Here is a 12,204-nt window from a genome sequence, read left to right as displayed (position 1 = left end):
TTAAACGATTGACTCCACCTTCATCCAAGCAAATAGATGGATAAAATTATATACATATTCGACAAACAAATACACAAGAGATTAGCTGTGTTCGTATAATGAGCAGAATACCTATCTTACCTTCGCATGTAACCTGCTGCCCAACAGGGAACTAAAGATATCATCTTACAGAGGAAAAACATAGTCAAAGTAGGCTTAATATCCAAACTGACATTACAACATTAGCAATAAGGTCGATTTCACTCTACAGAAACGAGGAAACGCCTCAGGCAGGATAAGCGAATTTTAAGCCGCCACACCTTAAGGATACACACGTGGTACCTATGCTGAACGCCATTTGGGTACTGAATGTTCACGCGTTTACAAATAATTTTTCTTAATTCACATTTTTGGTTGAATAATCTATAAGAAATGACATGTGTTTTTGGAAATCAAATACTGCTCAACGTTCAAGACTGGTATGATATAAGTGACCCCATACGGTATTAATTAGGATTTTACGTATATAAAAGACAAGTTGCCAGTTTGGATCAAGTGGTCATTTACGACAGAAACACACAAAGCCATTTCAAAATGATGGCTGCGAATAAAAATAAAATATCTGGAAATAAAAATAAAATATACGTAGAAAGAAAATTGACAGATGCCTCACACAGATTTCATTTCAACAGATTCAAAGGATATCCCTAACCACAACCTTTGAATCTCGCTATATATTATAATAATATGATATATAAGTCAGAGTTCCAGTCATTTGCTTATTATCGCCATTTTAGTCGTGGGAAATGGCTGAAAATTTAAAGATTTTATTGCCTCTGAGAGAACAGGTTCGTGATGCAGTATCGCGTATCGATAATACGTATTAACAAAAATTACATTTCATTAACATAGGCCGTGAACAATCGCCAATAGCAGAGGGAACAGAGTATACAATTTGCTTGGCACGTTCAATCATTTTCAGTAAAGGCAATGTATCATCCGCGGGAAGGAATTATGTTAAATACCACTAATTCCAGAGCACTGGAATTGCAATACCTCATTAGGTATTTACACCTGTTCAATTGTCGATACTTTTGAAATACAGTGACAAGAGTAAAGACACTAACGATATGATTTACACAAAATAGGAGTACAAAAGGTTCAGAGTCATGTATAATAAAAACAACTCCTATGAACAATATATATGTATGTTTATATATATATATATATATATATATATATATATATATATATATATTATATATATATATATATATATATATATATGCTTGATGAGAATCTTTTCTAGGATACTTCAGACTCAACATTTTGTGTCTGGTGCAAGACATCACTCGAGAGACCTGTACAAAAAGACCTAGCCTTCAATTGTACCATATACCATCAATATTCTCTATCCACGGCCTCTTTTACTGAACGGAAGTTCTGCCTTTAATCTCAGAGACTGCGGCTGAGCCCTGAAGGAGGAAGTCCCACTTGGGATCTGGAAATTTTATGAATGTCGAGGGGGGATTGCTCTGGGGAAAGACCATCAATCTCACTGTTAACTTTCACTATGAAAATCTTATTTGAAAGAGTGCATCTGGGGGAGGTAATGTAAATTTCATTTGGAATATTTTCTGACAAAGCTATTATATTTATTTTCATACAGGTAATCCACATAGTAAGCGTTGTACAAACACATTTCATTTCTACACATTTTTCAATCTATTTCTTATGATCTGATGCCGGTAAAGGTTAGGAGTTAAATATTAACTGTTGTTCGTATGTTTTCCAGAAAAATCAGTAGCAGTAAAGGTTAATAAAAGTCACCATGTCAACTTCGTTTTTCAGTTTTGAGGTAGACGCTCTCAAGTAAAAGAAAGTCAAATCTCTGGTGCAACAGTTACTCCATAAATAATAAAGAGGAGAGACATAAGATTTTGTGGTATATTTGAAGGCGGTGTGAAGCTGTCTCAGTTAAATTGACACGAAAGGAGCAGCATACAAAAGGATATGGCGCAGGAAACAACATTTAATATCGGCTGAACTCAAAGCATAGACAGGGAAGGGTGACGTTGTGAATGGAAGGAAGACTTTGGAGATGACAGATGATTTATCCCTATTTGAAGTGACGTCATTTATTTTAAAAAATTATTTGACTTTTCAATCGTTTTATCGAAACACATTGATATGTGTACACTCTATCTGAAGCTATGAGTTATGATGGAATGGGACGGAATATTAAATTTCGACCAAATGCCAAGCTCTGGGACCTGTGAGGTCATTTAGCGCTGGAAGGGATATTGAGAGCAAATGACTTTAAAAGTGTAACAGGAGCAACACCTATGAAACAATTGTTAAGAAAAGGTGGAAAGTAAGATGGAAGACGGATAATATGGAGCAAGAGCCAAATTGTTTTTTCATTATCATAACCATATGTTGATATTCATTGTAATAATTTTCTTACTATTATAATGAAAATTAAACATTAAATTCCAGTTTTTGAGTTGAAATTTCTATAGCTTCGAGAACCTTTTACAGACTTCAATGACAGGATGTTTTACTTGATTCCAAGCGACAACATATTTTCTTACAAAATTTCAATGAGGTTCATCAAATATACAAAGTAATGTTCAAGTTCCAACGACAGAATTAGCAGATCAATATCAGTTTCCCACAAAACTGTGCAAAATTTAGGAAAAGATAATTTACAGAAGGTTTTTCCAAAACAGAATTAATGCGTCTCAGTGGCGTGGTTGGTGTTGGCGTCCCACCTCGGTGGTCGCGAGTTCGATTCTCGGACATTCCATTGAGGAGTGAGAGATGTGTATTTCTGGTAACAGAAGTTCACTCTCGACGTAGTTCGGAAGTCACGTAAAGCCGTTGGTCCCACTGCTGAATAACCACTGGTTCAATGCAATGTAAAAACACCATACAAACAAACAAAACAGAATTATTTTCATTACATAAGAAACGTTTCCAATTATGTTCATATTGATATTTATAAAGAGTTCTTTAGCAAAAGATTATTTTTATGAGGGGAAAAACTGCGTATGGAAATATAATCCAAAATTTTAAGTTCTCTTCAGTCTGTCATTCTCAAATACGAAAGAGAAATCCACCAAAGCTAAGAATTATTTCGATGGTAGATTCACAATGCAAATGCAATGGCAGTTATCTGGATTCCAATTCGTGTTAAGTCAAATACAGACAGACAGGCATTTCGAAGGTTCTAAAGTACCTACCGATTGTAGGATATTTAACAAACAAATATGAAGACTTAGACAAAATTCCTCTCATTCACCCCAATTTATTTGCTGATTTCCAACAATAACGACGTCGAGACAGTGTCTCATAAAGATGTTCTGGAGAGGAAACGGAAGCACAAAAATGGGCGTCAGAACGAACTCTGATTTACATAAAACAACTACAACGTCTTCTGCCGACACCAAAAACAGGTCCTCAAGTTCTTCTAGATACTATTCTCTTGATTTTAAACGACTCAAACCCTAAGATAAGATATTTTCGGCAAATTTCTCAACTCCATGCAAAGCAAGAAGGCCTGGACAAGCATCTCCACCACCTTGTATCATAAAGGTCTGTCTGCTCACAACGATCGAGAAATATAGCAGCGGTTTGCAAAGGGACCACCACCGGTCGAGTTAGGATGAGACCCTCTAATTTAGGCTGTTCACGTCCACTCTCCTTCTTCGCATTGTTGTGAGTAGGATAGAAGCCGAGTCCACGAGATTTAGACACAACATTTTGCTTGTCAAATGGAAACGGGAAAGTAGAGTTTGGGTTCAAGGTTTTGGATGTTGAAGAGGATAATGAACATTATTTAGAATCGACAAAATTTATTTTCAAAAAATTAAATTGTTTTAAAGGCGACACAAGCAATCGGGCGACCACTTAACGAGTGGGTAGCAGGACTGAGCAAAGTTTACAGAGAGAATCGATCTCCTGCCCACAAAACTTTCAAGAAAAATTGCAGGAAGAAACTGCATTACTGGAAACGACTTCTTCCAGAAGTTCTATGGATGACCAAAATTTCAGACGGTTTTCTCTACATATTTCATCGCCAAAGAGGCACATTAAGCACCGTAATGGGGAAACTTTGCTCTCACTTCTAGTGCCTGTGGAGATGTCCTCCTCCTCCTCCTCCTCCTCCTCCTCCTCCTCTTGGGGAGAGAAAGAGGGGAGAGAAAGTAAGCTTGAGGATGTAATACTTGTTTTGTGTCATTTTAACTCAAATAGATGCTGTTTCTTTTGTGTTCAAAGGGTACCTTTGCTTGAACGCTTTTTGGATACTCTGCTTGAACGCTCTTTGGATATAGCGTCATCGGCAATAATTTGTGAATTAAGATATATTCACCACAAAGACGGCTTAGCGATTATATCATCGGCAATAATTTGTGAATTAAGATATATTCACCACAAAGACGGCTTAGCGATTATATCATCGGCAATAATTTGTGACAGAAAGATATAGAGCCATTTGAAAATTACAGCGACGAATAGACATATACCTCGACTGACAAAGATTTCAATGTCAATATATTTCTAAGATATGACTAATACCAGACTCAACTAATTTTTAGTTTCCTGTAAAAGAAAATGATTAAGATGGCTTTGTTTGTCAGTCCGCACTTTTTTCTGTCCGCCCTCAGATCTTAAAAACTACTGAGGCTAGAGGGCTGCAAATTGGTAAGTTGATCGTCCATCCTCCAATCATCAAACATACCAGATTGCATCCCACAAGCCTCAGGATTTTTGTTATTTTATTAGAGGTTAAAGTTAGCCATGACCATGATTCTTGCAAAGCTATAGGACAGGCCACCACCGAGCCGTGGCTGAGTGTTTTATACACTGTACAGAAAACTCGATTACGCCGAAGAAATTTGTTTATCATCGCCATTAGATGATATTGTTGCTGAAATCTCTGACAGAACAGGTTCCTGATGCAGTTCAACATATCGATAATGTAGATAAAAAAACCATATTATTATAACTTTGCCCGTGGCCAGTAGCCAATATTAGTGGGAAAAAGAGTATACAATGACAATGATTTTGGTAACCGCTCATTAATTTTCAATGCAGGCAATGTAAGGGAAGGAATTCACATAACGTTAATTCCAGAGAACCGGAATTATAATATCTCATTAGGTATTTACGGCTATTCGATTACCTATTCTTTTGAAATAAAGTGCCGAGTGTAAAGCATTAATGATATAATTATTTTTTTCAAATAAGGGATAAAATACTTTCCTATGACCAATACATACACAAACACGCACACATACACACACACACATATATATATACATATATATATATATATATATATATATATATATATATTATATATAATATATGATAATATAATCACTTTAGCACGTGATTCATTTATCACACATATCCACAGGTGAAAAATAAGAGACAGGGTGTAGGTCCTGACCGGTTTCGGCTTTATTTTCAAGCCATTGACAAAGGACTGATACATAGTATTAGAATTCACGAGTATATATACTACAAAGACAGTACTGACGAACATACACACAACAGTTTGAGACTGCAGATCCACTCACAGGCAGGTGTCAAGGTAGGAGTGGCTTTCAAAAATCATTAGGCTAAAATTTACAATAAATTCTCAAGGGATACTACCGCTTAGGGTACAAGTCCACACCTGACAGGTGTCAGGGAGGCGGGGTTGAACATCTCATTACCACTACTGCCCCCTTTACTGTGTTTACAAATATAATAATCCTATTTTTCATATATCTCTACAGCCAACCTTAAAATTTAAACAGTTTACAAATTTCTTTTGATATTAAAGGATCAAGTTTATACATTCCTTGACTAATGTTCATATTATTGTTGTAACTTTCTTTTATAAAACTAGATTCAATGATATTCCTTTCCAATGCATTATTAGAACACACCAGCTTTTTTGCCCCTTCCCAGTTAATAGCATGATTGTTCTCACTAACATGTACAAATATACCACTATTTCCCTGTGCATATCTCACACATTGTTTATGTTGTTCTATTCTTTTTTCCAGTGCTTTCCCCGTTTGACCAATGTAAAAGTTGTCACAAGACTTACACGGGATTTTATATACACATCCTTTAGCATTGTCGGGGGAGTTCTTAATAAGTACCTGTTTCATTGTTTTATTGTTTTTAAAAACTACATTAACACCAAAATTCTTCAGGAGATGTGGGATATCTTTCATATTACTATTATAAGGTAGTACAAGCAAATTTTTGTTGTTGTAAGGTTCTTTTTGATTTTGATACATGGTCTTTTTTGCCGCTTTTAATGCATTGTTTAGTACATTATCTGGATATTTCAGTTTCTTGCCTATATTCTGAATCTTATCTATTTCCTCATCTATATATTCCGGGCTACATACCCGTAGTGCTCTTAAAAACATAGAAGCAAACACTGATCTTTTAACCTTATTGTTTTGTCCAGAATAGGAATGTACATAGGAAGAAATATTAGTAGGTTTTCTGTAAACACTATACTTAAACCCACTACTATTTCTCCGTATGAGGACATCCAAAAAGGGTAGGCATTCATCTTTTTCTATTTCCATAGTAAATTTAATTGATGGTACTAATTGATTTAATCTGGCAAAAAAGTTATTTACGTCTTCATTCCCTGGCCATACACAAATTATGTCGTCAACATATCTAAACCAAGGTACATTGCGTGGAATTATATTATTTAAAATTTTCTTTTCAAAAAATTCCATATATAAATTACTTAGCACTGGGGACAGAGGGTTTCCCATTGCCATACCAAAATTTTGTGAGTAGAATTTTCCGTTGAATTCAAATTTACAGTCTTTAACACATAATTTTATTAGTTCAATTAAGGTGCTTTTAGAAAATGGAATATCCAGTTGTTTGTTTTCTAATAATTCCGATAAAAACTCCAATAAATCATCAATAGGCACTTTTGTGAATAGAGATACTACATCGAAGCTCACAAGTCTCGATTCACTATTAACTTTTACACTATTTAGTTTATCTATCAGGTCCACATTATTCTTAATATTGGCATTAGAGATGTTACCTACCAATGGGTTAAGGATATCCACTAAATATTTTGCTAATTTATAAGATGCGGAACCCACTGAGCTGATAATTGGTCTGGCAGGGAAGTTTGCTTTATGGGTTTTTATCGTACCATACATATACGGTAGCGATGGGGAGGTCACACACACCTTCTTTATAAGACTTTCGTTGCCTTTTAACAGATTTTTCACTTTTTTATTAAAACCACTATTCACACTTTCTATCGGGTTCTTTTTTAATTCTTTATAAGTGCTATTATCACCCAAAAGACTTTCCATTTTTTCTATGTATTCATTTTGTTTAAAATTACTATGGCACCTGATTTATCTGCTTTTGTCATGTGTATATCTTTATCTTTTTTCAGTTCATTGATGGCATTCATAAATCTTTTGGGTACGTTTGTGGTGTCTGACTTTTTCATGCTTCCATAAATCACTCCCTTAATTATGTTGACATCTTCACTAGTTAAATCACTATATTTACTAAGTTGCACAATCCTTTAGTAATTTCTACACTGTTTATACTTCCCGTTGATAGAGCAAAATTTAAACCATAGCCTAAAGCACTGGTTACATTACTATCCAGATGCTTGTTTGATAAGTTGACGACACATTCATGATTGGCGTTGGTAGTCCAGGGGCTTCTTTCGATCAGGAGTTTCATTTTGTTGTTATGTTTACGTTTAAGCTTCTGATACACTTTCTTCCTCATATTCAAATAACAATATTCCTGCAGAGAATCTTTCCAATCCGATGGTATTGAAGCTTCAAAATGACGTCTTTTTCTCGATAAATCTTCAAAATTCTTTTTAGTTTCCAATGTCTTAATACTGATATGTTTGTCCAAAATAGATCGTTGTATTTCACCGAACGGTTGGTCTTCTAATTTTGACAAGGACTTGGTTATCATTGATCTTGGTATCACTTGTTCACCACGACATTCACGTAGAAACCGCAGGTGTTCCTTGTTTGTATGAGCTTGAATGAGGGCGTCTGCGAAGTCAGTGACTGCATATTCCAAGATGGGGAAAAGAACACAGAAAGATCGGAAGGAGCTCGTCTCTTCAAAGACGTTTCTGGGGGCGCCGGGTTGTTTCTAAGAAGCAGCTGGCTGGTTTTCATGTTTTTGTAATAAATTATGAGGCTAATTTTATCACTTTCTGTAGTGGGGGAGACATTTTCACTGATTATTTTCCTTATAGCCTTTTCATCTTCCAAATATTTGTGGGGAATATTTTGTAAAAATCATATGCACCACAAATATTTGGAAGATGAAAAGGCTATAAGGAAAATAATCAGTGAAAATGTCTCCCCCACTACAGAAAGTGATAAAATTAGCCTCATAATTTATTACAAAAACATGAAAACCAGCCAGCTGCTTCTTAGAAACAACCCGGCGCCCCCAGAAACGTCTTTGAAGAGAAGGAGTGTCATCTACGAATTCACATGCTCGGTGGATGGATGCCACCATTCTTATATCGGGATGACCACTACCAGACTCTCCAAGCGTCTCTCGTGTCATCTTCAAGAAGGGGCCATTTTCATTCACTATAGGGAAAAACATAACAGGAGACCAGAAAGAGCTGAGCTTATAAAGAACATAGAAATTATTGACCATGCACCGGACCGAAAACGCCTACGTTATCTTGAAGCATTGCATATATTAGAGAAAAAACCGACTATCAACACGGTAAAAGAAACAGAGTTTCTTCCCACCATCATAAGAAGAAATGGCGCAAGAAACCAACCGACTACGTATACCGCCACGAGAGAGAGAGGAGAGATCGAGGGGGGAGAGACAGAGAGAGAGAGAGAGAGAGAGAGATCGAGGGGGGAGAGACAGAGAGAGAGAGAGAGATCGAGGGGGGAGAGACAGAGAGAGAGAGAGAGAGAGAGAGAGAGAGAGAGAGAGAGAGAGAGAGAGAGAAAGAGAAAGAGAGAGAGAGAGGAGCAAACAGAGAGAGAAAGAGAGAGAGAGAAAGAGAGAGCGTGAGAAGGAGCGAACGAGAGAGAGAGAGAGAGAGAGAGAGGAACTTGGAGAAAGAGAAAGAGAGAGAGCAAGAGAGAGAGAAAGAGCGGAAGAAGTAGAGAGAGAAAGCGGGAGAGAACGAGCGGAAGATATATCAACCGTACAGCCTGCCGCCCAAGAGGTGGGTACCCCAACCAACACCCAACCGACGCTAATAACCCCGTCCAAACTACGTAGGTCTGAACGCCTCAGGGGGAGATTTCGTTACCATCCAACGACCAATTAAAATCCGTTCCCACCGACCCGCCCACCGATTGTACACGACCTTGCATGCTATAAATACTTGTAAAACGTATCTTAATTCACTGTACTGTAAACTCTCATAGATGACTGCCTGTGCGCTGTCGACACGTTAGAGGAATAAACCTAAGACAAATGAAAATCTTTACATGTCCTTAGGAAACTTAATATACCAGCTACATGCTGACGAGAAAAAGATAATAAGAAGAATTGAGAAGATTCTATATAAATTAAATGCCGTTGAAACAGCTATTGTATTCAATGCTACTGCCCTCAGAGAAGGCCTCCTCCTTCCTAATAATAATAATAATAATAATACGGCATATCGACGAAATATATTTTCATAGAGCAATTAGTAAACATACTGTAATTGCTTTACTACAAGCTAAGCTAAAACAACGGAGGAGTGCGGGAATCTCGGATTAGGTCCTACTGGAAATAGCGGAAAGAGATAAAGAGATAGAAAGTTACTTTAAATATAGATATACAAAATCGACAAGTTGAAGAAACTTAAATACATATATCCAAACATTAATTCATTTTGGTATTCAGAATTAATAGGAGCTTTCTACCAATCACCCTTTGCCCATTTAAAAAAATGAATTAAACATGATAAACGATTTGTGGCCCGATTCTTACAGCTTATTTCCATTCATGTCAAGATATTCATAAAAGAGATTGCTAATTACTTTTGTATTTATCTTTACATGTCTCCTCCACTTTAGCATTTCTCCCAAAAAGGAAACAATTTGTAGATAAATATAAATATTCTAAATTGTTTCAACTTGTTGATTCCGTATACCTATGTTTAAAGTATTTTTCTATTTCGTTTCATTATTTCTAGTAATACATCATCCAAATTCCTACATAACTCTGCTGTTTTAGCTTAGGGTATAGTCAAGCAATTACTGTATGTTTCTTAATTGCTCTATAAAAATATATTTCGACGGTTATGCCATAAAACTACTGTATTGAAGAATAAAAAAAATGGCCCGGTAGAATGGAAAATGCCCACCATCAACCAATCTCGTGCAAAAGACCCATTTCACAGCTCCGGGAGAGTCGCCACCAGTTTACACTCCACAGACACCGGACTCGAGAACAGGAGTTATTTTTAATCTCTCAAGTGTAAGAGAGAGAGAGAGAGAGAGAGAGAGAGAGAGAGAGAGAGAACAAATTGCATCCAAAACTCAAGTTACTAGTACACGGTATAAAGTTTATGTCACCTACAATCTAATCCAATTTCATCGTCAGGAAGCCCAAGCCAGAGGTGGAATAGTGACACTAGAAAAAAGTAAAAATGCGCGGAAGTTTCTTCGGCGCCAACGAGTTTTCTGCACAGTGTATAATGCTGAAGGAAACTCAGCCACGGCCCATGAAACTCTTTTCGAGGCCAATGAAACCCAGCCACGGTCCGGTGGTGGTCTACGTTGTTGGTACCTCCAGCAGTGCCAAAATCACAATTATGACTTACTTTAACCTTGAATAAAATCAAAACTACTAAGGCTAGAGGGCTGTAATTTGGAATATTTGATCACTTGAGGGTTGGTGACCAACAACAAAATTTGCAGCCCTCTAGCTTCAGTAGTGTTTCAGATCTGAGGGAGGACGGTCAGACAAAGCCGTCACAATAATTTTCTTTTACAGGAAACTAAAATGTTGATGCCTGAAGATAAAACAGTAGGGAACAGGACACTGGAGTTCCGAAGGCAAATAATGAGATAACTAGAGATACCTAAAAATGTATAAAGAATCGAAGATGTCTGTCCACGATTCCACGAAACAGGTCCCACATACATTTGGCCTACGATTTAGAAAGCTAAACCAAATATATCAGTAAAACTATTCCATTAATGCTAAGTTGTGTCCTGACGATGCGCGAATGAACGCGAAAGCACATGGAATGTTTGTTTGTTTGTTTGCATGGTGCTTTTAAGTTGCATGGAACCAGTGGTTATTCAGCAACGGGACCAACGGCTTGACGTGACTTCCGAACCACGTCGAGAGTGAACTTCTATCACCAGAAATATACATCTCTCACCCCTCTGTGGAATGCCCGAGAATCGAACTCGCGGCCACCAAGGTGGCAGGTCAAGGCCATGCCGATCACGCCTCTGAGGCGCTAGCACTCTCCTGACTGTTATTTTCCAGTGGTTTTCGCTCATTCAAAAAAATATAAATAGCAACATATTTTTTTTTCATCGTGAAAATATGCTACTACTTCAAACAACTGCTTGATACTATTTTTTTTTCTTGCAGTTTTCAAAAGGAATGACAAAACAACGCTGAAATGTCAAATACTTCACCCGCATCAGCGCTGCCTCCAGCCTACCGTGTCAAGATGTAAATTCGGATTCTTTGTGATATTCCTGGCAATGTATACCGCTAGTAATCTAAAAATACTTTCAGACTTTATACATTGAATTATTCACATTATTTAACATATGATGATAAACAAAATTCTAGCTAGATTGCAACTTCCTGCATGGAACCAAATATTTGTTTCAAGGCAATGTTCCTGCACAATGTTTTGTTATTTTCAAAATACAGAAAAACAAAAAGTTGAACACTTCGTTCTGAAGGAGAAAAAAACTTGGAAAATATGTTTTTGAATAAACAGCACAAACAGTTTCTTTCAGGTCATAGTGACTGACCACCATACATGAAAAACGAAGCCATATAATTATTGTCAGAACCATATTTAGAAAAAAATAGAATATATAATTTTGGCCTAAGGCCAAGCACTGGGACCTATGAGGTCATTCAACGCTGAAACGGAAATTGACAGTAGAAAGGTTTGTAAAGTGTAACAGGAGGAAAACCTCGCAGTTGCACCATGAATCAATTGTTAGGAGAGAGTTGAAAGTCAGA

Source organism: Macrobrachium nipponense, chromosome 37, assembly GCF_015104395.2.
Source record: "Macrobrachium nipponense isolate FS-2020 chromosome 37, ASM1510439v2, whole genome shotgun sequence".
In the NCBI taxonomy this organism is placed as follows: Eukaryota; Metazoa; Arthropoda; class Malacostraca; order Decapoda; family Palaemonidae; genus Macrobrachium; species Macrobrachium nipponense.
The sequence above is the reverse complement of the archived record's forward strand: the minus strand, read 5'-3'. Positions refer to the sequence as shown.